At 41.2% G+C, this 27,113-nt stretch overlaps 1 long non-coding RNA gene across 1 annotated transcript in view; it reads right to left on the minus strand.

The window, feature by feature from the left end:
* Positions 1 to 27,113, minus strand: part of LOC134140220 (uncharacterized) — a 59,054-nt gene that overhangs the window by 30,746 nt on the left and 1,195 nt on the right. Inside the window, exons 2-3 of the long non-coding RNA XR_009958353.1 lie at positions 24,313 to 24,395; positions 3,363 to 3,460 (exon numbers count right to left, since the gene is read on the minus strand). This is a non-coding gene — a long non-coding RNA (uncharacterized LOC134140220). The remainder of the gene's footprint in view (positions 1 to 3,362; positions 3,461 to 24,312; positions 24,396 to 27,113) is intronic.

The following is a 27,113-nucleotide window of genomic DNA, read 5'->3' on the forward strand; positions in this document are numbered from 1 at the left end:
ATCACCTCCCCACTCACTGATCAGAACACGCTCTACAGTTCTGTTAATTACCAGTCTGTTCTCCCAACACCAGTGATAGGATAACGAGGCATTTCTGAAACGTCATGTCCTCTCCTTGACACTCGGATGGGAAAGCTGCTTACTTTGCTTGTTCTGAATAAGAGAAGGCTTTATTAGATTACATGTCATTTTAAAGCCAACAAATATCTGCACCCATCAGAGAGGGTGCAGTAATGGAGGCCAAGATAAAAATCTGACACTGAAATGAGTAACATATGCCACAGTCATTACCTGTCCTGCTAGTCTAAGCCTTTTCAGATCTTAGCATCCCTTGGAAAGGAAGATTAAAAAAAAAAAAAAGTCACTTCTTCTGTATGCCCTCATTTTGTTACAGGGCATTGGCTTGAGAGAAACACCGGGTTTTCAGCTATTTCTCATTTTTAAACCCCTAAACTTTCCACTGTCCTGCTACGACAAAATCCTTCTGCTCATGTTTCATTCACAGTACCAGTGCAATTCTGTTGAAGTCCCTGTCTGTGTTCGAGTTGTTCCTGGAAAATCAGGGCAGAAGATAGATGCACATTCGGTTCCCCTTCCAATATATATCTGGACAGCGCACAAGCCTGTATCTGGCAGCTGGGAAAGACTCCAGTTCCCTGGTTTGGATGAACCCAACAAGACCCCAAGCCTTCTTCAAGCAAATGTTTCACAACTTGGCTGGATGTGAAACTAAATTGATGTAAATGATTCAGGCTACACATTAATGGGGCACATTATTAGAGGTCCAACTTCAAGCGTGCAAGCAATCACACTAAACCCTGGCGCACATCAAAGCAGCTGGCTGAATCAGGACCTGAGCTCACAAGAGCTGGAGAACGAGTTGCAGTTATGGTCTTCACCATATTCATTCTGCAATGTCGCCATCCATTCTGGACACCATTAGGGGGATTTTCGGTTCCATGGGTATTCCCAGTTGTCTTATTCAAACCCAAACCTTCAGACATAGACTTAGCCCTAGGGAACAAATGGAGCAGAAGCAGAGCATGGCCAGATACAGTATGCATTTGTGGCTGTTAGTGAACACTGAATATTGCCAGCCATTACAAATCACTGGAAAAGCCACAAGCCAGGATTTAGCCAGTTTAGAAAATCCTGCAGGGAACATTACTCGCAGAAACTAATACATATTCAAGCAACAGCAAGCTGCCTGGGAAGCTGTGCATTTTGCCTTTGACGTTACATAAAACGTAACGCTTAAATTCCCTCTGGTCCAGCGTAAGTGTATTCTTTAACATACGTATACCCCCAGAAGACTTTTTCCTGAGTATCAACACAGATCTTATTCTCTATTCTTCAGTTTTAGCACAGGAGGTCAACATTATGCTCACGGTCTGAATTCAGAGCGACTCTTTTTGTCTGTCTGGAAATAGTTCAGATTTCTCCCCAAGTAACTGGGAGCAAAACTTGCCCACGTGGAGACAGACATCTCCCAGCCTGGAGGGTGCTGGCATCACTTGCGATTTATTAGCAGTATTCTGAGTATCTCCATTTGACCTTCCTGCATGGTACTTGCATTGTTCTAGATCTCCTCGCTCATTCACTCTTGCTCTTGGTACAGACTTGGTTTGTCTCTCTTTTCACTCTCCTTTTCTCCTGTGCTAAGGGGACTGTATTTCTCTCCATTGTGTGATCTTGCTGCATATGTTTTGTAAAACACTGATTCCCGGAAAGGGAATCAGTGGGAAAGTGAGAAGTGAGGGCCACATGTGATGTATTAGCATTACTATGCCAAGAACAAAGCATCCTCAGATGAGGGTGGTCGGCAGTACAAGTGGTTAACAGAAAGTCAGTGCAAAATTCAAGAGGCTGAGCACTTCCAATTACAATTCAAATCTGCCATTCAGATCATCATGTTTATTTAGGCATTAAAAGCAATTTTCCAAGCACATGTCTGTCACATTTAGACACAATGGGCTAGCCTCTAATTAGGAAATATATGACCTCACGGGCCTTAATTGGGAGAAGCCTGCGTCCAATCCGTTTACCAGATGATAGAAGGCAACTGGCATTAGAAGGGAAGTTCAGTGTCAGCTGGTAGAACGCACACAATACCTGCTGTAATGGCCACCAATTCATCATCGCCCATTCCAGCATCAGGACTTTGTCAATGGTTTGTTCATCAATTTGCTTGTGTACCAACACAAGAGATCAGGAGACAGATACTACATCATAGCAAATGACATTTATCACAGACTGAGGAAGAAAAAAAAAAACACAGAAAAATTGCAAATTCTGCTTTGGCAAGTGAGCAGAGCAGGCACAGGTCCAAAGTCACGGTTTACCTAAGTGGCTGTAACTCTGCTAACTTTACACCTGCTTTGCTTAGGCCAGAATTTAGCCCGTATTACCCACCAGGGCATGCTGTATATAACACAAAAGAAGAAAAAAAATTCAACTGAAATAGCCCAGCAGAAGGCAATTCCAAATAAAAGTCCATTCGTTGTACGAAAACGCAGCAAAGAACTCAGAATTCAGTTTTGTAAGGCCTGTTGCATAGGAAGTGCAATTTTGGCCCAGTTAAGAGCCAACAGATTCATCTCTCTACCCCCACTGCATCTCCACTGATCTCCACAACGCTGTACGCATGCTTCTTACTGCCGGATTTGCCATATAACTATGAACATCTCAGATGCTGACACTCAGACGCAAATACAGTTGCTGCTAACATTTTTAAACACATCTTCCTGCTCCAAAGGAATCTATGCTCAGGCTCAAGGAGTCCTGCTAACTGATCTTTCTCAAAGCAAGGAGGAAAGAGGGGAAAAGTTACCGTGTAAAAAGCCCTTTCAGCACTCGGAGAAGTTTGTCTGTTAAACGCCATGGCGAATGGGACTGTCTCTCTCCAGTGAGTCCTAGGTGAGATACACAAACAGGCCTGCAGTAGACAGGCATGCTACTTGCAAAGTCTCCCTCTGCTTGTAAGGGGGGCTGATCATTTGAAAGTTTGAAAGAAAAACATACTAGAACAAAAGCTATATCCTGAAGGAAATACTCCCCTATCCTACTGTTCCTCTTGATTTTTTTTTTATTATTACTGCTTTTTTAATTGTGGTAGCAGTAGGACTCACAGCCCTGCCACATTAAGACCAGGACAAGTCCAAAACACCTGAGCAGAGAACTTAGAACACAAGTATTAGACAGAACAGAAGCTCACATTCACTGCATTAACAATGATCTCAGTAGGTTAAAGCCACGTGCTCTACAAAATATGTTCTGGAGCTGATTTGTCAGCTCCATTTATTGATAGGAGGATATAAGGATGTCTGTACTTCTAAAAACAGGTACCAGGTCAGTCGACTTACCTATGTCCTTTAGCTGTACTGCTGCACCTGGAGGAAGCAATCAGGTCCACTCCTTCTCCTTTGAGCAGCCCCTCTTTTCAGCCCACAATACTGCACCACTAGGAATGAAGCAGAAAAGGTGAAAATTCAGAATGTCCATCCTTTGGGAATTTCCAATATTTAAACATACATACAGATAGATTTTACCTTGATTATAGGATAAAAAGCTAAGACCTGTTTACTTCTTGAAACATGAAATACTATGAACTCATTGATTCCAATTTTACCAAAATACAGTATGTTATAATCCATGAAATAAACTAAGAAACTAAACACATTACAATCATTCTCCACAGAGAGCCTGATACAGGCCTAGGAAACAGTTCAATTTAGTTAACTTGGCATTTCATTTTAGCCACGTGCTCACATCTAAACCAGTTTCACTGAAACAATTCTAGGACACGTATGTGAGTGTGAAACAAGCACACTCCTTCAATTGTTAAGAATGTAATTTTATGCCAGCGCTATCAAGGCTGTGCATGTATGTAAACATCCTTAAAAATCCAGTAGGCATAAGATGGTATATACGAGCTGGAACATCCCACTTCAGAGCAATCTGGCAGAAACAAAAGAAGAAAGAATAGGACATACAGCCAGCTAAGATAAAACTGACTTCTACACTGCTCTGCATGAAATGCATTATATAAACATCTGACATTCATACATTGGGCCTTCCAGCTTCAAATGATGAACAGTTAAAACTTGTGACAAACCACGAGATATAAATGACACGATAAAAATGCAGAGGTGTAAAGCTGGTGAGCGTCCTCCAAGAGGCTGGGACATGAATAAGCAGCACACCTGCCCAAACGTTCTCCTTGTAAAACCAGACAAAGGTCAAATATGTCCTCTTTTCTTTTACACAGCTTTCCAGTATGCCTCACTGATTCCAGCTCTAAATTAGAGATCAGAAAGAGAATGTGAGCATCCTCCCATGGGCTGTGTGCTGCCACCTCCACTGTTACCCTGCAGGTGGGGAGCCAATCTGCCACCCTTCCGGAAAGCACAAGGAAATCTTCATCTCTGGGTGCCAAGAGAAGCCTGACGTGCAACTCAGAGCTGAGGAGAGAGGCGAGCTTGTGGAGGGGTATATGCAAAAGCAGAAGACGACATTGGTTCCTACTGAACACTAGTGTTATCCACGACTGCTGAACACAAAGCTGGTCCCAGGGACACTCCACAGCCCCATAAACGGGCCAACATTGCTGTAGCTCCTGGGCACTGAAGACATAATTCAACAGCCGTTCAAAACCAAGATGGTTGGAAACAGGAGATGTATCTGTGCAAAAGCTTTTCTTTTCACTTCTGTTTTCTTCGGCCTCAGACCCTCTATCTTGGCCAGAGCTTCTTTTGAGTAAATTGGCATAGATCTAATGACCATACCTGCACAGTGTATAACTCACAGGAATCTTTCAGAGATGCTGGTGAGATATTGTTAGGCTGGGTGAAATATTAAATGCCTAATACATTTATTCGGGAACTTCAGTTTCTTGTTCTTCATACTTTGGATAACCCTTCAGCACAATAGGAAGGCCCAGCATTTAACAGTGATTCCGTAGGTCAGAATCTTTACATAGGTAATTGCTCTTTTACTGTACTCTACATTAAAAAAATGCTGACATGTATAGGAACACTTGCATATGAAGCACTGTTTCTTAAAAACATAACCCCCATAACCGATATGCACCTGCTGCTGAATACTCAGTGACCTGCTGGAACTTGCTCGTGGTGAACTCAAACACAATGACGGAGCAGATTCACAGCATAAACGTGCTTTGTCATTACACGAAGAACAATGTGCAAATTGGTGAGTTGACAGAAAGAAGTGTCTGTCTTCTGAGTCAATTCTGTAACAAAACCAAACCAAAACAAAAAAAAAACACCCACCCTGCATCCCCAGCAGACTTCTACCCTTTTTGTCTCTGTCAAAGCCACTAACTGCCTGGTCTTCTGTGGCTGACATATTTTACAGGGGGCAACAGAGAACATGAGCAAAACACGATAAATATTCAGGCACAAGGAAATGCACCAGCTAGGCAGAAATAAAGGACAAAGCAACCTGGCTTTGGACCAGAACTTTCTGGCTGATTTCTGTTCTGTTCCTGTTCTAACCCTGAAAAACTGGCCTCCCAAGAACCAGCCAAAGCATGCACTGGTTGTAGCAAAGGTCTCTTGCTTCCTTCCCTTGGCAGTTCCCTCCTTCACCTCTATGTTTGAATTACCTGCTTCTCCTCACAGTTTCCACTGATTTTCATCTGCTCTTGGCCTGCTTTGGTTCTCTTTTGGCATTCCAGCTTACTGTGTTCATCCCACACTCCCGTCCCAGACCTCCATGGAGTCCTTCCCAAAATCCATACCAAGAAGAGGCAAGTTGGCTGCCACAGTGTGCCTGATTTGTAGTCAGAGCACACCTGGGGAACAGGCCCCAGCCTCCAGCCACAGCTTTAGGGAGGTATTGCTGGGCCAATGAAGGAGAGACGAGCTTCCTGCTCGCTGTTTCCAGGAAACGTAAAATATGATTCCCAACATGTGCTCCCAATAAAAAGGGGCGGGGGAGGGAATTAATGTCCATCTAGCATATCATGGATTAGACTGATGGGATAAATAAGTAACTAAGAGAAAGCAGGCAGAACAAAGATACAGCAGGAAGCTTATTACGCTATTTGTTTAAGAGAAGGGGAGTGGGCAACAGGCCTTGAGGGCCTCCAGAGCAAGTAAGCCCCTCTTACTGTTTTCAGACAGACAGGTCTGGCCACGGCTGTGACTTGTGTGGAAGCCTGTGGACATGGCAAGCTCCTCTCCTGAAGCTGCTTGCTGCTGCTGCTCAGATTCCAAAGCGTTACGTGTGAAAACTGTCAGCGCAAGAGCCAGTTTTTTGAAAGCAAAGGGTTATGCTGGTGAAGGGGGGGGTGGGAATGACGGTGTACGGGCTGTGCAGTGCACAAACGTGTGCCCACAGGCCAGAGGGGGGCCTAGAGTGTAGGGAGGGGGGCGTGAGTTGCAGGAGACATGCTGCCTGGCATTGCACATGGCTAAAGAGTGGAAGAGTACATCATTTCTTTAAACTCATCTTGCATTCAGCCAGCTGCATATAAATTTCCCTCTATCTCATCAAGCTCTCACTGTTTGGCCTCCTCTGACTGATATTGGCTCATCATACTTAATCTAGGGTGAAATTTCCTCGTCTGAGCTAAATTACTCGCAGCCATCAAGGGAAACGATATTTATTTTTCGTGGGGCTAATGACCTGTCCCCCGGACCCACCCACTGATGGTTATTTACTAGGGCCCAGATGCTTGGGCTCAAAATGAGCGCTAATGTCAGCGGGGGCCATTTCTCATTCAGGTCTCTGATTGAATTGGAGCGATCCCATTGACATTGACTCTGTGACTTTTAAGGCCATTACCCTCAGCAAGAGATGAACCTCTCATCATTGCTCCAACACTGACAGCTGATTAGCGACAAATTACAAGCAGGAAGAACCTAAGACTTTGTTTGGGGGGGGGGGAGAGGAGGAGGGATTAGGAGGAAGCAGGGAGAAAGCACAGAGTCAGAGAAGGTGGAGGGAGTAGCAAAGGAGAAGGAAAGAGTGGGAGGGGAGAACAACACTGAGAAACCGATGCAGCCTGCTGGCTTCGGTATTCCTCTACAGGCTTTCACTGAACGCAAAAAAGGGCCCAGAGCCAAAGACTAGAGAGAGCCAGTGAAGATGCTTAATGGTTTCAGTGGGTTTGGGAGGAAGAACCTCCACTTTGAGTCAGCGAGCCAGGAAGGAACAGAAAGGCTAAACTGCAGCTGGGTTAAGGTGCCATCCAAGGGGGGTCTCAGGCAGCTCTGTGACAACTCTCTTGAGTCTCTGTGCGGGTTCCACAAAGACAGCAAAATCTCCATGAAAGCAAAAAGTTGCTGCAGTGAATTGAGAGCGCCAGGGGTCAAGTACTGCTCTGCCACCGACTCCCACTGTGTGCCCTTCATCACTCCCTTCACTTCTCTGCCATTGTCTCCCTACTGGACCAGAAGATCAGGAGTGATGCACCAACCCAGGCAGCGCGACCCTACTGCTATCAGTCTCTTATGTCTCACGCATAAAATACTCCCTAAGGTGAGAAGAAAACCACCTGACAACCCTGCTACATGTTTCAGTGGTGGCCCTTGCATTTTCGGTGTTCTTAGTTAACAGGCAATAAACTACACATGAATATAACCAAACATACTGTCAACACGACATAGTTTACCAAGTACAGTGGGAGCCAAGGCTCTCCTTTTACCGCTAGTTCTACTAGTATCCTTAGTTACCTAAGGATAAAGTTTTGACAGACTCTGGGCTGCACTCGCTATTCTAAGCACAGAAATGCAGCCACTTCTGCAGTGGAACACCGGAGCCAACCAGTAACATGCACTAGCTTTTTGTATCATCTCCTGCAAGAGAATGAAGAGTGGGCCTTATTTTAAAACTGCCAGCTGCCAGAGAAAATTCGATACATTAAAAATGCTACCTGCTGTGGATATGGTTCTTCTTATCTGGATGATTTGTGAGATGGACTATGCTCTCCCAAGTAAAAGGGAGTACTTTTAGTGACACAATTATTACAAGCGGAGCCATCCTGAAAGGTATTACAAGGAGGCTTGTTGCTCTGTAGTCCTGCAGAAGCAGACCGGGAGATTCTTTACAGCTCACAAAACACCAGGCTCATTTAAAAGGAAAAGTGGCATGAAATACAAATGGGGAAATTGCTTGCAAGGCTGAACTGTGGAGAGTGCCATGGTCACAACTGCCCTCTCTGAATTATGAACCGGCTTTAGACATTCAGGCAAACAAATGCAGTATGCCAAAGTACAGTCACAGCACGTCATGTAAAGAGCTGGGCTGGGCTGTCTGTTACTCTAGAGCTGAAAATCCCAGGAGCACTTCAACAGCAGTAAGCAATATCTGAATCTGGACCCCAGTCTGAAGAAAAGTTGCTTGGAAGGAGCTCAAGCCTGTGGGCAAAACTCCCCTTCATGTTCCTTCACAGTTGCACTTGGCAAATTCCAGCCTATTACTTCTAAGAAAAAAACAGCAAAATCAGTTCTATTCCTCCCCCCCCCGATCCTTCCATCCTCATGTCCACTTTTTTTTCTTTTTTTTCTTTTTTTCTTTTTTTTTTTTTTTTAAGAGCTCAGGAATTCACGAGGAAAGATGACACATATTCAGACACCCTAAAAACCTTGGCAACGAATAACGTACTGGACTAGCTGTACAATTCACTGTGCTTTACGACATACTTAGAAAAACTGTGGTCTCATTTATGCTGATGTAAGTCAGTTAATCCACTGAAGCACATTTAGCTGCCCAACTGTAGGGCTGGCGGGGCTGCGATCAGATTTGGCTCGTGTTGACAAGCTAGTACATATGCTGACACAGCGACTGACGGACAACCTCGGACAGTGCTCTCTGCACGTTAAAGCCCTGGCCCACCTTCTGTCCTGTCAGTTTAACATCCAGCGACTTCCACGGAAGTGAATGCATTCGTCTCTTTTACATAAGCACAAACCATTATTGGCACAAAAGCTGTATTAAACTATGAATGCTCACGCTCTTGCGGCATGGGTCTGATCCTTACAGGAAGTTTCCTGGAGTATTGTCCAGGTTGGAAAAGGTCCAGGCGTAACACCTCTTCCTAATCACTAGGACGACTCCACGGACTCACTGCTCTCAGTGAGATTCTCCTCGTATTGGGAACTCATATTCCAAGGGCTAAGTCCCCTTCTCCTATTCAATTTCTCTCTTCCTGTTCTGATTTTCATCTCACTGCTACTAGCTATGTCCCCAAGTATGCAGGGAACTGTCATGCTCCTTCAGCACTCATCAAAACTGTTTTGAGAGAAAGCATTGCCAAAACCACTTTCTCAGTGCTGCAGAACCATGTAAGGATCTTCCCCTTCCCTGAGGCAGGACCACACGTACCTGGAACAACCCTGATAGAAATCCAAACCTTCTGTAGAAAACAGACCGGGCTTGATGAGTTTTTTTTTTTTTTTAAGTGAGGTCAAACAAGGTTAACTGACATCTAATAAGGTCAGAACATTTAGCCATTCTGGTGTAGACGAACACTTACATCTTCCAATTCAAATCAATCTTTTATCAAGAAGAGAACAGAAATAGACTATCTTTACCCTAGGAACCTAATTCCCCAACAAATGCAAGGTTCTGGGCATTTTGTTCTCTTTTAGAACGGAAAAGAAATCCATGTAATTGAAATAGATCTAGCTGTCATTTGGCCAAACACAACACAGTCCATTCAATTTCTGTAGCATCACCACAACACTTCGTACTCAAACTATCCTTCAGAGCATACCAATATGTCAAAAGATCTTGCATGACCCCTAAAAAAAAAAAGAAAAAAAAAAAAGGAAAAGCAGACGTTTCTTGTAACATCATCTACAAAAACAAAATGAAGCTTGCTAGTTTTAGGACATTTCAACCAAGCTGACAGGTAAAATTGGCTGATTTCCAGCTGCTGAGCCGGAATGATGACCTGATTGAGTGTCTGACTGCCTGCGTGAGCTGCACAGTTGCTGGGGAGGGCTTGTTCGACTATGTATCCAAACAGGCTAATGTTCCTCTTACCAGCCTGATTGGTCAATTTGGATGACATATTTTGGGCATCTCTGCTTACTCAGTGACTGCAACTTGTACACCGTCCACAAATCCCCATCTGCATCTACAGATGGTCCACTTTTTTTTTCTTCCTTTCTTCATTGTGTGTAACCATCTTTGGGGTTGCAGAGAAGAGAAACAGAAATGTAGCTTTACTGTATCCTGCTACAGAAACCAGGTGGACATTAAAATCAGTTGAAGGGAAACCCAAATTCTGAATTTGCAATACTGTTTACTCTATGCTGGCAAAAAATACTTCTCCAGTTCAGGCTCACACATGAAGCATAACATAAAACTAGCATTTAAACACAGTCATACATTTAGTGTGGGACACCAGGAAAAATATCCCATTGAGTTTTTAAACACGTTACCTTCATTTTTACTTCAGTGTTTAATATGCTTGCTTCCACACTTTGTAAAATACTCTCATTTTCTCTGCATTGTGAGGACTGATAAGGTTTAACCAAATCTGAGTATACCTGACAAGGCCTGAATAATCTGGTGGAATGAGCAGCGAAATCAAGCTCTAATTTTATCTGTGATGCAAAGTGTCTATCTCATATCACATTCCTCCATGCCTAACATACTATTTTGTTATTCTAGGATGCCTACACATAGTGAGATGCATACAATACAAAACGCCTGCTTCACCACTCATCTGGTTTTATTTTGCTTCAGCTCTACTGAAACTGAAACAAAACCGGGGGAAACAAGCTAAATAGAAAAGTTTATTTTAAATAAAGATTTGCTGTAAATACACATTTACCCATATACACACTTCCAAACTTCTCCTCCTGAAACTAGGATTTAAATAATCTCTATGTTAATATTTTATGCTGGGTAGTTACAGTTGTCAACCAAACTATTCTCAAGACTCAGGGCTTCTGCCTAAGCATTTTTTTTCATTATTATCATTACTAATTTTAAATAAAACAAATAAGGATTCAGAGCCTATCCATGGCTCCAGTTCTGCAAAGAACTAGACATGCATTTACATGTAAATAGAGACAAAGCAAAGCAAAGTCTTGGAAGCCCTGAACTTGGAGCAAAGCTCCTACATGAGCCTGAAATGCTTTGCCTTTGTAGTCACACATGTGAACAGAGATTCAGCATATTAGGGCCTCTGAACCTATTAGGATTCTTCTGCAATGCTTGGGACTGAAGTATCCAAATGCTTCAGTGCCAGGGAAGGAACACTAGGGAGGTCACAGGTGACTTTGACACACTAATTCTACTTGCTGTGTTTCAGCTAAGAGGCACCAAGCCCAGTAGAGAGAAAAAAAAAAAAACGCTGCAGTCTAGACCCATCTAACCATAGGAGTCTACAGCAGCCTTCGTAAGACCTGTTGGGTTAGGCAGACTACCCATTCACCGTCTAGTTTAATAGGTGAGGCTGTGCCACATATTTTGTTCCCGTGGCAGTTCCCTTTAGACAAAGTATTTTCTAGGACCAGCCGTGCTTTGCCACATGCTTGTTCCTCTTCCACTCTAGAGGAGGCTGAATTTGCAGTGATCTCTGTGTCTACTTCTCAAGGTAGGATGCCACTTCTCTACTGTGCTATGAGTTTCATGCGACTATCACATATTAATTCCAAAACGTATTTCTTTTCCTTCACCATTTCTTAGTCCATACTCTCAGAAGAGTCCCATGCTTGTAGAGAGCCATCTTGAGCATCCTTAATGAGATTCAATTTACAATGATCCAGCCCAGAAAATACATCTCCCATACCTTCTCAGCCAGACCCAGAACTATTATTCCATAATAAAAATGAAGATCATTTTGTTTTTAATCATACACTTCTACTTCGAGTTGTGTGCACTGTAATCCATGGAGTTTTGTAATCTTCCACTTGATTTATTTCAGACTTAATGAGCTGGTAATAATTTATATTTCTAGCAGACTGCTTGAAACATGAAGCAGAAACTCACACACATAAAGAACTTGACGAGGGAACCTTCCTTCCTCGAAGTTTTGTAGGCATAAAATAAACCAACACTAAGGCATGAAAGATTCAAGTGAGATCTGCCAGATACCGCAGAGTGAAAGCCATGGGTAAATGTTGATTTTACTCTAAGTTTTAACTGCTGTGCTAAGCTGGACTGTTGGAAAAAAAGTCACATTGCACCTCAATCTAGCATCAATTACAGCCAAGACTGCTAATGGCAGAGGGGAAATCCCCCCTTCATTAAACTCCTGTTGAAATCCACCAGGGAAGAGCTGCATGGAGAGTATCTGAAGTTAGGCTCCTATCTTTTACGTAGGTATCTAGGTAGGTAGGTTGTTTTTTAAAGGTTCTGAGTTACCAGAAGCTCTCAACGACATTTGAAAATTAAGCCACTTAATTAGCTTTGGATATACGGGGCAATCTTCTACAGCTTCAAGTGCACATTGAAGTACATGCTAACTCTTTCATGGCTAAAAGATAGAAACTGCTTTTTCCTCCACTCCAGAAAAGCAGCAAGATTTGATTGCAAGTCATAGCAACAAGAGTTTCATGTGTTAAATGCATGTTTATGTCTCGTATGTGCTTTTCTGCTCCCTCCTGGTATGTACTATTGACAGTATCATGTCATTATACTATTGAAATCTCATTTGGTTTGCCAAAGATGACAACGACAAAGTAGCTTTTTACATATAAAGTAGCTTTGCTTTAATGGGAAAATACATGAGGTTTTAAGCTTGTTTAATTTTAAAATCAAATTAAAAAAGCTTGCACCTTCTTGTACAGCTTATTTTTTAAATTCAATAATAGGTTAAAAATAAGTTTATCTTTTTATTCTTTGTCAGTCCCACCAAGCACCAGAAAACGGAGTGTATTTACAGCAGCAGTCTTAGGCAACTGTGTTCACTGCCAGCGCACAAACTAAATTTTGTGTTTCGGCATGGCTACCGCAGTGAGGATCTCACCTGCTCTGTTCTGTGTCATCTCTGTCTCAAGAGGAAATTCAGCAAATATATCTAGTCTGTCTTTTTAAGAGTGAAACTGATTTTAAGGATGATGCTTAAAAAATTACTTTAAATGTTACATTCTCAATCCTGCTCTGTACACTGTAAACAAAAGCTGATTAGCCAAAGACATTTTTCCTTATAATTACATTCACTCCTCAGTTAAAAAAAAAAAAATCTAAAGCGGGAAAAAGAAATGTGGTGTATTTTCTACGCTCTACACGAAGCTCTATGAATAATGTGGTTGTGCTAATTGGTACCCATTAGGACACTGAATCAGAATCCCACTGCCCCAAACAGGCTGCCTTCTCCTGATAATTATAATGCTAGGAAGCAACCCCCCAACAATTTCGGGGCTAATCAGAGAGAATCCCATATAGAGTGTAACATCGCATTATTCAAAAAGGTAATGAAATTCCAGGAAACATCAGATGCAGCAGGTACATGAAGATAATTTTGTTTTTATAACCAATTTCAGGCAGATAAATACTAGAATCCTTTCCAATTTTCCCCCCATGAAACTAAAGTGTCACTGAGATTTACAGCCCCCTCAAGTTCTCTTTTCAGAGGAACATTCATTTACATAAACAGATAATCCCAGATAAAAATTTCCATTAGACAAAGGTGAAATGGATCAATTTTCTCTGCCAAGACAAATCTTAAATCTTGAACAGATAGGGTCATTATTACACCAGGCCCATTTCAGAAATAATGTATTAAAAAAAAAATCAGCCGATAGCAGCCATTTCCAGCTTTCCAATTATCTTTAAGAAAAGCTTATTCTGTGGACAATAAAGCACATTACTGCACAATATGATACAGTCCATAAAGATCACAATGTTTTATGAAAGGTTAAAGAAAGCTCAGCACATTTAGGGGAATGTCATAACCCACAAAGTCTTTCAAGACTTAACTGAATCCATGCACAGGCTGTGCAAATATTGTGCTATGGCTTGCAGTGCTCCGTTCTTGGTATCAAAACGGCACACGAGGAAACATATGCCACCCTGGTTGCACCCTGAATTCAGGTACTCGTGCATCATAAAACAGAAGATAAGGGAGGCACTTGTACAGCTCTTCCTCCTCCAGGGAAGGAGTTATTCACCCATCCCTACTTTATGTGCTGGGGAGGAAAAGACAGTGTCTCATGAATACTTACCAAAACATGAGGTCCCTTTGCCCTTGTCTTCACGATCAAATGGCTTTCTTTAACTCATGAGGGTGTTTGACCATACAAAGAGACCCAGGAGGAGGTCACTATCTGTCTCAGCTGGTGGGGTGTCCCATCCTTCTGCACTTCCACGCCCAAGTGGGCTCCAGCAATGACACAGCAGAAATGAAAGCACAGCCTTCCCTCCAGACACTGCCCGCTCGCTGCTCGGCCGCGGGTTCCTTTGCTCTCACATCAACCGCAGTAGCCCTTGATGTGATGCTACGCTAAAGTGGGCAGCAATCCAGGCCCAAGCTCTAGGGGAATTGAGAGAGGCAAGGTGGCATAGGCAGGAATACCCTCCTGCCACAGAAAGGCCACATTGCTCTGAAGCACTACACAACTTTGTCAGTCCTGTGGGAATGGAGTTTATGATGGGTGACAGCAGTAAGAGTTATGTGCTGGAAATCACTGTCTAATAGACATAGTCATCAAAGCAAAAACAAGCAGCAACATACCTGACTCATGTTTTCATCTAAAAGGAAGCAGATTTATTTGCCAGATAGCTGGCTGCTACTTACCGGCATCACGTGAGGAACGGGGAGGGCAGTGATACAGGACTCAGTAAAACCTGGCTAGTGGCAACAAACAGGGATCGTAAGAGAGAACCCGCAGGAAAGCTTTACACCAGTCAACACCAAACGCAGTCCTACAAAGTGCTAAGCACTCTCAGGAATTAATGTGACGAGACTGCACAGCCTCGGTGAGAGGCTCTGCAGACCCAGTAAGAGCTTTAGAGAACATGACGCGTTACAGCTCTAGATGTATAGACATCAGCTCTGAAATACAAGAAACTGCAATTACCTGTAAAGAACTGGAAAATAACAGGCAAGTCTGGGCACACTATTGCGAACAATCTTCCACTGCACTGCAGTGTAAGGCAAAGTCATTTTCATTCCTCTGCCAAGGGCCACACAAGACCATCGGCAGAACTAAAGCCTACATGGTCCCTTCCTGAGCAGAGCGCTCATTCAGTTACTTTGTTGCTTATGCCTTCTACCCTATCTGTTCTTCTGTTCTTGCTGTGGCTGTTTTTTTAGGCTTAAAACACCGTGGAACAGAAACAACACATTGTTTGCCATTTGCCTTTATAGCAACTAGCACTCAGGATCCCCAATCTGTTTGACCTCTGGTCATCACTGAAATAGAAAATGCCAAATCTATGAAGCAATCATACTGATCTTGGAAAGAAAGTCTAGCATCCACCTAAATGCAAGAAGGATGAGGAATGGTGGACCTGAACAAGAAACTTTCAAACTTCTGTTGAAGGCTCTCTGCGTTTTATTTCTTTTAGGTGTTTTCTTTAGTGTCTTTGAGACACTGACCTGGAGGTCAGTTTCTTCACATGAGCCTGATCATATTGAGCAACTGCTATTTACTTAATAATAGAGATCGGCAACCGTGCTCCCTCTGGGGCCTCATCCCCTAAAGTTGCTATAGAGTGGCTGTGGATTTGAGTCCCTTGAAGAGAATTTAATGCTTCATGAGAAGTTCCCCCTTTCATATTTGCTTTCTTTTCAGTCTCCAGGTAGTCAACAAAAACTGAGACATACCCAATCTGAAAGGAAAATCTAATTTCTAATTGCTAGTTAAAAAAAAAAAAAAAAAAAAAAAAAGTGACCAATAATAAAAGGTTTCTTTCTGAAATCCTTTCCTGCTAGAAATGTAATTACCTTTTACCAACATTAAAAGAAAAACTTGACCTTATGCAACTATATTGCTAAATATAGTTACATACATACAGTTGATCAATTAGTTGACAGCACTGACATTAGATGGAATTATGCACCCTGTAAAAGATTAATGCTCCTCTGCAATTGCATCTGGTCAGATTCTTCAAGCCAAGTTTGTGTTTCTCTTTCTGCTCTATACAAAAAGGACAGAAAGTCTGTAGCCTTGTTTTAGAGCTTTAAGAACGTTATAAGCTAGTAAAAGAATTGCTTCTTGCACAATTTTTGAATGAATATTGAAATGGTAACTGAATGTCTTTTGTTTGGAAAAAGGTGATTTTTAGTAAGTTAAATAAATGCTCTAGTTGCAAATTTAAATAATTTTTTTTCTTGGAGGGAAAAAAAAATCCTTTGCTTTGTTCCCCCTCAACAAATAGCAAAAAGAGGAGGGTAGAGGAAGAAGTTGGGTTGCCCAAAGAGGGGCCACTAGTGATCTTTCTACTTTAGGTTTGGTCCCACATGCCTCTGCATAAAGCAAGCTAACTGTTGTAACCCAGAAAATACCCATAGCTTTTCCTTTGAACCAATACAGCTACAAAGATCAAGCTTGTTTCTACTCTGCCTCATCATGCAACATTTCAGCTGAAATTGGACTGGCTGAAGATACAAGAACCATATGGATACAAAAATAATTTTGCTTTTCAAAATTATCAGGCTACATGACTAAAGTGGTCAGGCACAAATATCAGCACGTGATGAATAAACAGAAACATGTAGCTCATGAAAAGACAACAAATGCCTGTCTTCATAATTCTATAGAGTTAATTTGGGTTGAGAAAACCTTCAAAGTAGAGCCATGCCTCCTTTCATTGTTATTTGAAACTTTTTTAAATGTGTGAAAATAGTTACTATTGCAGTAGCTGGAGTATAAGTCATAACATCTAATGATGTGGAGATTGTTGCCTTATAAAATTCACAGCTGGGTAGCTACACAGCTCAAGGCTAAAACCTATTTTAAAATCCAGTGTTTTAGGAGACAGAATGTTTATTAAAACATTTTGCCCATTAAAAATATATGACATATCATTGGTCATTCCATGTGATACAGTGCCAGACCTTTTTTAGGCAGTCCACTTGGGATGACTGCTGAAAACCTGGCAGGCCTGTTTGACAAGTCCACATCCTAATAACTTACTAGTCCACCAAAAAGAAAAAAAAAAGAAAAGAAAAGAAAAGGAAAGGGGAGAGAGAGAAAGAAAAAAAAGCATTCCAACAGCCTGAAACTCACCAGTGCCCTTGCACAGCGTGCCCAGAAATTTGCATTCACACATAGCCACAGTTGGTCTCTTCCCACCGCCAGTCAGAGAATGACATTCAAAAAGGTGAAAATTGCTTGATCTCCTCATGTTAGAAGTTATAATGAAATAATAATGAGGCTGTGGCTGTCTTTGTTGTTGTTTTGTTTTCAGAATTGCAATGGAGAGAGAAACACAGATACTCTTTCACTGATTCCACAGGTATGTGGCACCTGCTTCGGAGGGCTGATGCATGCTCAACATGGAAAACACAAAGAAGAATACTGTAAGACTAAAAAAAACCCAAATCACCCATGTGCATTGTTTAAGGACAGACTTAAGTACTCCACAGCAAGCACCCTAGTCTTCGTGGGAGAACTCTTTCTCTTAAAACACATTTGCACAATGAAGTCCATGGGATTACCAGGGGAAAAGGCTGCTCATTAATGCTAGTCCACCAGCCGGTCCCACCAACATTGTCTGCAACCATTAGTTCAGAAAATTATCTGAAAATCGCTCACAGAAAATAAAGACAACTTGGATACAGAGAAATGAATGTTCAGGAGAGGCCACTTGTTCTCCCAGATCTTAACCTAACAAGGAATTGTCTCTTCCCAATTAAAGATACAGCTGCTTTGACTACTCAGCATCCTCCTGTTGAAAGCTGCAGTAAATTGTCATTGAGGAGAACACAAATATAATGGAATCATTTCCATAAATGAACTCAAAACACATAAAAAGCTGGCCTAGGCAGCCCACAGAGCACAACACAACAAGCTGCTTTCCTCATCTGCTCTCTTAGTGCATCTTGCTCTTTTTCTGACAACGTAAGTTGGAAGAATGGAAACCAATCACCACCACAGGGAGTCTGACAACGACTCTTAGTTTTTCAACAGAATGCAAGTTATCTGTTGCTCATTCTACAACTCCTCACTCCAGCTGGAAGCCACAGTTTTCTCCATGTGCTGAGAAACATCACAGCAATTCACAGCTGTGGGCAGTGTTGTAGCCAGGCTTTTCCCTGCTCTAGCAGCATGGCCAACAAGGTCTGCGAAGGAACCAAGAGGACTCGCTCCTGAACTGCTAGCACAGCTTCTGGATGTGAGAAAGCAGCTCAGTAGTATGAGAGTGAATGTGGACTGGACTGCAAGAGTACCGGGAGGATGGTGGGTCCTCAGATCAGAGCAGGGGAACACACCAGGTTGGTCTTTGCCGTGTCACATGTAGCCATGTTTCTAATAGCATTGGGCTGGTGTTGGTAGAGTTATCTGTTCTCCCTCCACAACACACAGTGGAGAGGCCAAGCACAGCAAGACAGAATAAAAGCAATGGCTGTTAAAACAGTTTCCCAATATCGCAGAGGTTTTTTCAGGCAAGTTCAGGGGAGAAGACACAGAACTATTTCGTGGGGAGCCAAGATAGCACAGCCCTTCCAGTGGGCCTTCGATTTTAAAAGATCCCAGCTGAGCCACGCTACGGACTCCTCCTCCAGCAAGAAGAACACAGCATTTTATACTTTACACAAAAATGTCACCATGAAAATAACTATGACTTCATTGCAGACTGCTTGTATGACAAAGCACGGGCACTTCCATATTCATACTGTACACATGTTCCCAAAATGTCAGCCTTTCCTAGTAATAGTAAAGTGATTGAAAATTAAGGTGTAGTTCTGGGCAGGGAAGTAACTCTATTAAAAATGGAGAGAAAGGGAGACATACAGAGAGAGACCATGGTCATTGCCCATAGCTGCTCCCAGCTGTCTTCTAAGTTCTATATATTAACTAAGCTTATGTACAAATGCCATTTTTTAAACTACTGTCAGCACTGCAGAGTCAATACAGCAGCAATAGAGCAAGCTGTTCTGCCTCATGCCTCATCAACATTTCTCACACTCTATATCAAAGCACAAACATTAGCAAATTCAGCTGCCTTTCAAACTTCCAGCTCCAGTCAGGAAAAAGCATCTGTGGCTGTTAAACTCCTTGTGAGGCTGTTGAGTGTGTGTACACACATGTGCATGTGTGTGCACGTGCATGCGTGTACGCTCGTGACACTTCAGAAGCAAGCTAAGTAGTAGCTCTAATGATATGGCTGTCATCAAGCAAAAAAACTTTCTACCTACCAGTCACTCTGAAACAGAATAAAGATGGGGATGGCTTCGGGCAACAGTAACAGAACCTCAACTCCTTCATAAGCTACGAAGATGCAATAGCACACTGTGATTTGATATGTAGGATATGAATAGGAAGTTAAATCTCCACCCCATTTTACCTAAGTATGGTATCAAAAGAAGAGACTGTTTTATCCTTATTTTGAGATTATAGAAAAAGAAGCAGAAGCACAACGGGACTCTCAGGGGTGGTCTAATTTAAGTGCTCTGCAGTCCCTTGTAGGATATGGTAATGACACTTGTATAACAGACAAGATATGATATGAAGCATAGCTTGTGATCCAAAGGATACAGCAAGGAAGATGCAGTTGGAAAGCAACAGAGAAAAATTCAAACAAATGCTTACAGGACTGGGAGAATATCTTGTATGGGTCTGGTTTAACAGCTGATAATTTTTTTAAAAAATCAGCAAGTTACTTTTAATATCTAGACATAATTGATGAAATAATTAAACACTTTGATTAAAAAAAAAAAGAAAGAAAAAGAAAGAAAGAAAGGAAACTAGGCAGGAAACCAGGATACCAATCCCCTTCTGTCTCTACCATGCAGAGAACTCTTAGTGGAAGTAAATGCGGAAAAGGAACATTTTAAGGCTCCTGGCATTGTGTGGATGTGGGACTGCGGCATTTATTTGCATAACTACTACAGCAAACACACTTAGAAATAAAATATTAAAAACAAGTTCAGGAATTTGATACTTATACTGTATTTCATTCTTCACTGACCACCCAGAATTTCCGAGTGCACTGTCTCCTTCACATATGTGTGCATTTAGAGGTCTCTACACCTTAAAAAAGCCAGGCAGACAAGGAGGAGGACAGAGATATTAACTGCATATCTCTTGGAAGATCAAACTCATGGGGTTCAACTTTTTGTAATCAGGATAACTGAGGAAAATATAAAATCTCGTAGTATAAATTAACTAGCAATGGGAAAAACTCAGTCTTGGCAGACAGGCAACAATATCCACTATGCAGCTAGCAGAGTGAGACAATTGTTCCCTCCCTCTTTCCCAGACCATTCTGTCCCAAAGCATTTTCAAATGCTTTCAATTTTCAAACTATATCTCAAATTTTCAAACTATACCACCGCTACTTAGCAGAGATTTTGGCATTTAGCAACACATGCAGGAAAAAACATTATTTGCATATGTTCAACTTGGCAGATGAAGAAAAAACAAGACAAAAGTAATGCACTGAATGATCAGCTTAACTTCTATGGCTCTGAAATGACAGATTTTTTTCTGTAGCACTATCCCTCCTTTGACCTGGAATGTCTAATACTGCTTAGCCTACCATACTATCAACAATGCTTCATATAACTACAGTAAAAAAAAAAAAAAAAAAAAATCAAATAGCTACAAATGCTATTGAAAGTCACAAATAGTAATATCCCATTTTTCACCAGCAGTTCACAAGTAAAAACTGCAAATGCCTTTCTTCAAGTAATGATAGGAACTGCTTGAACATTGGCCCAGGTACACACTTTGATTCAGATTCAAAATTTCCTCACAGTAAGAGCTGGAGAAGCTGCATTTTGGAATTAGGCAAAGGCTACTTTATAAGAACCACTCATAAAGTCCAAACCTTATCTAGATCAGAAGTCACCTCTCTAGGGATTTTCAGATCCACAGAGATGTTAGATTTAGGCTAAAACCCCTTAGGCAGAAGTGCAAAAAGCATAGATGAGCGCCTCATGCTCAACGATCCTGCGCGATAAAGAAAACCCATTGTAGTTCTCATCTTTATTAATGGTTATTACCACTCAACAGCCGCACAGCTCTTGGATTCACTAATCTCTTAACTAAAAAACATATCTTAAATCATTACACAGAAATAGTAGTCATGAAAAACAAAGTGGTTGTTTGTGTTAATGCATTAACACGACACAACTTCTAGCAAGAGACAACTGCAAAAAAAAAAAGTGTTCCTTTCTTTTCAGAGATTATTGCCCATATCTTATTACCATTGCCTAACAAAATCACACACTGATATATATATATATATATATATATATATATATATACACACACATATATATATATATTCCGTATGACAGATAAAAACCAAAATGAACAAGTCCCTATGGACAGTCCAAAGCTTCTTCTCTGAGGTGGAAGGTAAAAATTGCCGAGTACAAAGTAAGTGGCATCAGATGGTCTCAAAGGCCAAATACCCAGGCCTTGTTTGGGATTATAGCAGCAGTTCATAGATCAAGTTTAAGAGTACATGAAAGGTTTGGAAAGGATTCTAAAAAAGGTTGAACAGATTTAGGCAGACAAATCCTGAATGGAATCTAATGAGGAGTATCTCCTATCACATTTTACAAAGAATTGCTCCTGTTTACAAAGATATTCAAATATCAACATAAGTCCATAAGCAACAGCATGGATTTGTAATAAAAGCAATGGAATAGGCACCTAATCTCCACTGACACCAAAAAAAATCATTCTGAGTATCTATATAGCTCAAAACATAAGGAAACATCTTTGAAAGTCCAGCCTCTCCTCTCCCTCATGCTCTATCCAGAAGCCACTATAGAAGTCACAGTTGTAAAAACCACAGCTGAAGGACTACTTTCTATAAAGGCTGTTTTGCCTCGTAACTAGGCCTTAGTAAAACGATTTCCCTCACTCCAGAAATTTGTTTTCAGGCTTTGGTCAAGCGAGGGGCAACTGCGAATGTCACAGGAACAATCTTGTTCTTATTTTAGAAAAGTCAGAAACCCCGAGGTTCCTGGAGTTTCACTCAAATGAATTCACTGCAACTAGAGAAACAAAACCTCTGTACTCAAAACAGTTTGTCTGGAAATGCTTTCTGTGGTGGCATGAATTCCAGCTACGATAAAATTTTATAAGCAAGCTGGGGTTAGAGAGACCTTTATATATGAAAAGAACATGCTTCCAAAATTTAGGACTCCACAGAAAGTTCTTGTCCCCCACTAATTTCACTGGGAGCAGGTTGCTGTGCTAGGAAATACCATCCCACATGACTAAGCAGCTTTCCAAACATCATCATCATTCCCCTAAAAATTCACGTTTCTCAAAAGCAACAACAAAATTCCTTTCTCATCCCCTTACCACTATCACCTTCAGAACCTACCCATAAAAAAAGCCTTTTGTCAATTAATTCCAGCCCTTTAGGTTCAGGACTCTATTATACTGCACAATTGTTCATGTGTGTCTGCTTAACACGGATGGAAAAGATGCAGATAAATTGGAAAAAAAAATAGTAGGCTGGGTAGAAGAGAGGCCTTCTTCCATTGTGAGCACAGTGCATTTTTTTGCTGACTGTAAGCTCTCACACAGCAGGAAAAAGCCCAAATGCCATCCTTGCTCTTGCTATTGGCAGCTGTTCGCTTATCACCAAAGAGAATTTATCGCACCACTGACAGATGCTGAGATTCAGAAGCCGGAGCTGAAAGCCAAAGGGATTGAATCAGAAAACAAAAACGTCAAAAAAAAAAAAAAAAAAAAAAAAAAAAAAAAAAAAAAAAAGGAGCCCTACCAAAGCAAGTCACTTCATTGCACACATTGCACATGCATCTCTCCACGGGGAGAGGAAAAGAGCGCCTGACCCCCCCATGACAGATGTCAGGCGTTCTGTTTCGGGCACTCCTGGAAGCTGCTCAGGTTCTACAGTGAGGAGCTTGGTACAGGAAACCATAAAGAACTTCACCAGAAAACCCCAACAGATCCAGTGCAGGGACGAAAGATGCACCTTGAAGGAAGAAGGCCTTGAAATCGAGCATTCTTAGTATGAAGGTCACTCTAGTTATCAAACACAAGGTACTCACATTCCAAATGCTCTCTCATGAAGGGAATTTGGTGGCTGGGGATGCCCTCGGGATTCCTATTATTTATTTCCCACCCTTCTAAAGACTCTTAACTTCCACAAGGCTATGAACCTTATTTTCTTATGTATAACTCCACTACATATCAACATCAAGTTGTTGATTTCACAGATGCTTTGGCTCCTTCCAAGAAGGGATGTGACAGGATTTATTTGTTCTGCATAACAAGGGGTTTTAAGTAACTCTATTTCTGATGTAATAGTCATCATGTATGCACTCCACACAAAAATGTGACCATGTGCAAGTCTTCTTTGCGTATATGTACAGCACCAAAACCGCTTTATGCATATGAATAAATAAATGGTATCTGTGCCTGTAAACCAGTGGCTATGTTTTATTCACAAGCTTTGCCTTAAAGCATACTTGTGAACACGATGCTCTGATACATACCTGCCTCTCTGCTATCCCAAAGAAAATACGAATGTACTTGTATACAGGCAACGAGAAACATAGGTATACACTGACACAGTTACAAAAAAAAGTTTCAGTTGTAAGCATTAGGAAAAGGAAGACATGCAATACCTTCAACTAACATCCTCGAATGTATTTTCTCAAGTAAAGAGAGACTGATGACAGATTTCATTCCTGTGCACTGAATTGGCTCTTCTGAAAAACTTGGAGCAAGCCAAGTTCTCCCACAGCAGCAGATTCCAGCAGTGGGAAAAGCAGTCCCAGGGCACCTCCCCTTTCATTGCTCGCAGAGAGCTTACGAAGAGCCCAATCTCCCATTAACAAAAACCAGGAGGTGTTTTGCCAAACATTTAGGAAGAATAGGATCTAATACTGAATCAAATACACTTTAGGAATATCAGCACTCATCTGAGTTATAGTGACAGGGGTCAGCAAGAAATGGCACTGCTGAGATAAGAACTCAAGTCACAGTACCAGTTCTTTGTTAATTAGAAAGTCAATGAAGAGGCATCTGATTGAGCTGGGAAGTATAACAAATTCGTTCCTGCCAGGATGAAGAACGTTCAGGCTGATTGTACAGTGCCAGAGTGACATCTGGAGGAAGAGCAAAGAATGTGCTTGCAGGGTGGATGCTCACACAGTGGACTGACATCTTTGAATTTTCCAAATTCACATACAACAAACACACTGACCCAGATTCTCGTATTATTTACCTGCTCTAATAAGCCTCCTCTTTTGCAGCTGCCACAGTCCACAAGGCAGTTCTGTGAAATCTTGGTCCCATAGCTTAGCGCCGCTAGAAATGTGGAAAACAGGAAAACCAAAAGATGAATCAGTGCTTCAAAAATGGGCATTAAGAATGTTTTGCCCCTAGTCATTCTTTGGGTTTCAAAACTGAACAACTTTTTTTTTTCCTCAAATTTTGATTTTCCTTGAGTATTTAAGGAAATGTTTTGTTTGGATATTTTTCTATTAAGCCTTTTTCTCCCTGAAGAGATGAAGCAAGATATAAAAAGACAACATGGTATCATAAAAAGTTACTGTATAACAGAATTGATAGTGGTGAATTACTTCAAATAAATTTGCTGATCTCTACCTATGTTTCCTTAAATTGCACACTACAGAATTACTACTATTGGATATTTCATGAGCCTAAGAAGGACATTACACAGGTAAGAAAAAAACAAACAAACTAGAAATGCTCTGTTTACACTGAAAACTAGCAGATATTAACTCAGTAGGAGCAGTTAGGGCCATCAAGAAAGAGTATGTTAGTTCAGTTCACTTAGGATCTCCTCAGATTCCCCTTTGGAAAAAAAAAAGACTTCTCTACATTTGTCTGCACAGGTGATTTTGGTGTCAACAGAGAAGCATGAAACCTCTCACACACATTTGTTTTTATGCCCACTCAAGCTTATCTACTAGTAAAATTGGGAATACGGTACAGGAATTAAGCAAACTACTAAATTACTGAAGGAGGTCAATTTAGTTCAAAACTATCTTGCCCAGATAAATAATTTCAACCACTTAGCCATACAACGCAATTGTTCAATAGGCGCAGAACAAACACTGTAAGTAATTAATTTAAAGCTGCCCTAACTGTTTCTCAAATTTCCCCAGTAACTAAACCTGTAACACTTCTTCCATCAAAGCTTCAAAGCTTTGACTTAACAGCCAATTACAACTTCTTTTAAAATGTGGTGTCTACGCTGATTGCTTCTGACTGAACCCTTTCAAACACTTGGAATTTAATTCAAATTGCACAGGGTTCAGAAACAAAGTGTTTTTTCCAAGTACGACTTTCTCAGTGAATTAATGATTCAATGGACAATTCAGACTAATTCAGGTTTCAGCTTGGCAAGAACTTTCTTAGAAGTACTTGGCTTAGCAAAAGTGACTCAGCACTCGCGTGAATAATAAATCTCCCCGTTTACCAGTGGGAGCTGGCAAGAATGCTACTTTCCCAGCTCAGTTTCAGAACTGTAGCAAGTGGCTTCCCAGGATTGTCGTGATTCGTTCACTGAAGTAACACGGCAGCTATATTCTTACTCCTTTAAATGTGTGTGTAAATACATATTATCCCGCTGTTTCTTGACATGACAATTGCAAAGAGAAGAGCTAATAGGATGTTTGTTGGCAACAAGACTAACGTCACCACGCACTCTTGTTAGCTAGGTCCCAGTAACAACCTGTTTTGGAGGTTCTAGCTTTCAAGTGCAATGTGTTGGCAAAACATTTTCCTATTTTGTGCATAGCTAATATGGGTCAACCAGATATTGAGTTGTTCATCCATCCAGAAACAGAAACACCTATCAGCCTATGAATTACTTCCCTTTCCAGCAATCTACAAAATAACTCTTTCATGGCTTCCTACCATTCAGTTTCCAGGCAACTCTAGTATCTGAATTCCAAACTTCTCTGTGACCCTGCTATACCTGAGACTCACGGAGCCAGCAGCTGAACATCAGCTGGCTTAGTTCTTCGCACCATTGTAGAGCTGCAAGGTGTTTTATTACAGTAACCTCCTCAGGTAGCTAACACATCTATACCATCTACAAAAGGAGTATCCTGCGCACTATCCTACGCATAACTGGCAGCACTACACAACTTGGGTCTCTTCCCTCCAGTCAGAACCGTATCTAAGGATCTTGTTTCCAAATGTGTTTCTCTGCACATCTTTTCCCTAAAAATCTGTGGAAACTGACTCAGTAACTCCTGCTTCAGAAAGAAGCCAGAAGCCTAGACAAGGTAGAAAGAAAAACCTGGAAAACTGTGCCTAAGATTATAAACAAAACATAAGAAAAAGACATCTCTGCTCTCAGTCAAATCAATATTTCTTTCTAATTGAAAACATGCTCATGGAGCAAAAAGAAAAAACCTGATATGAATTAGCAAAGTAAAAATCCTAATTATGGGGATGTCTATGGACTGCTGATCTCTATAGAATGAAACACTGGACAACTTATCTCAACCACCAACAAAAAAAGCAACATTTCTGCCTGGTGAGTCAGGGAGTTGTTAATAACAAGCTAGAGAGAAGAGAAAAAACAGAAAGAGGGGAACCATATGGAAAAGGAAGAGAAAAACTACGTAAAAGAAAAATGAGCTATTTAGACATATGCTTAAGAACTATTATGGAAAGGTGAAAACATAAGGAAGTTACTTAAAGCTATTCTGCTGAATTACTTCTGTGAACATGCTGCTTCTGGGTACCTCTCCTAAGTCCTGAGATATGTACAAGAGAAAAATGTACCCAGAGCACAAAACAGCTACAGAGCAGAAATAATTGTCAGCTACACAATTCTAGCTATTTCTGGAGAAACAGCAAGAAAGCAGTTGCAGATCATTCACACAGAAAAATCTCAGTGAATGACTGATCAAGAGAAATATTTAAGAGCTGTTGTTGGCCAGAAGAGATTAAATAACATAACCAAATGATAAAACATGGAAATTTAGAGGTTATGGAGTGCAGCTAGTTACATTGCAACTTCTAAGGCTGTAACACCTGATCTTT

The sequence above is a fragment of the Rhea pennata genome, chromosome 4 (assembly GCF_028389875.1).
Source record: "Rhea pennata isolate bPtePen1 chromosome 4, bPtePen1.pri, whole genome shotgun sequence".
NCBI lineage: Eukaryota > Metazoa > Chordata > Aves > Rheiformes > Rheidae > Rhea > Rhea pennata.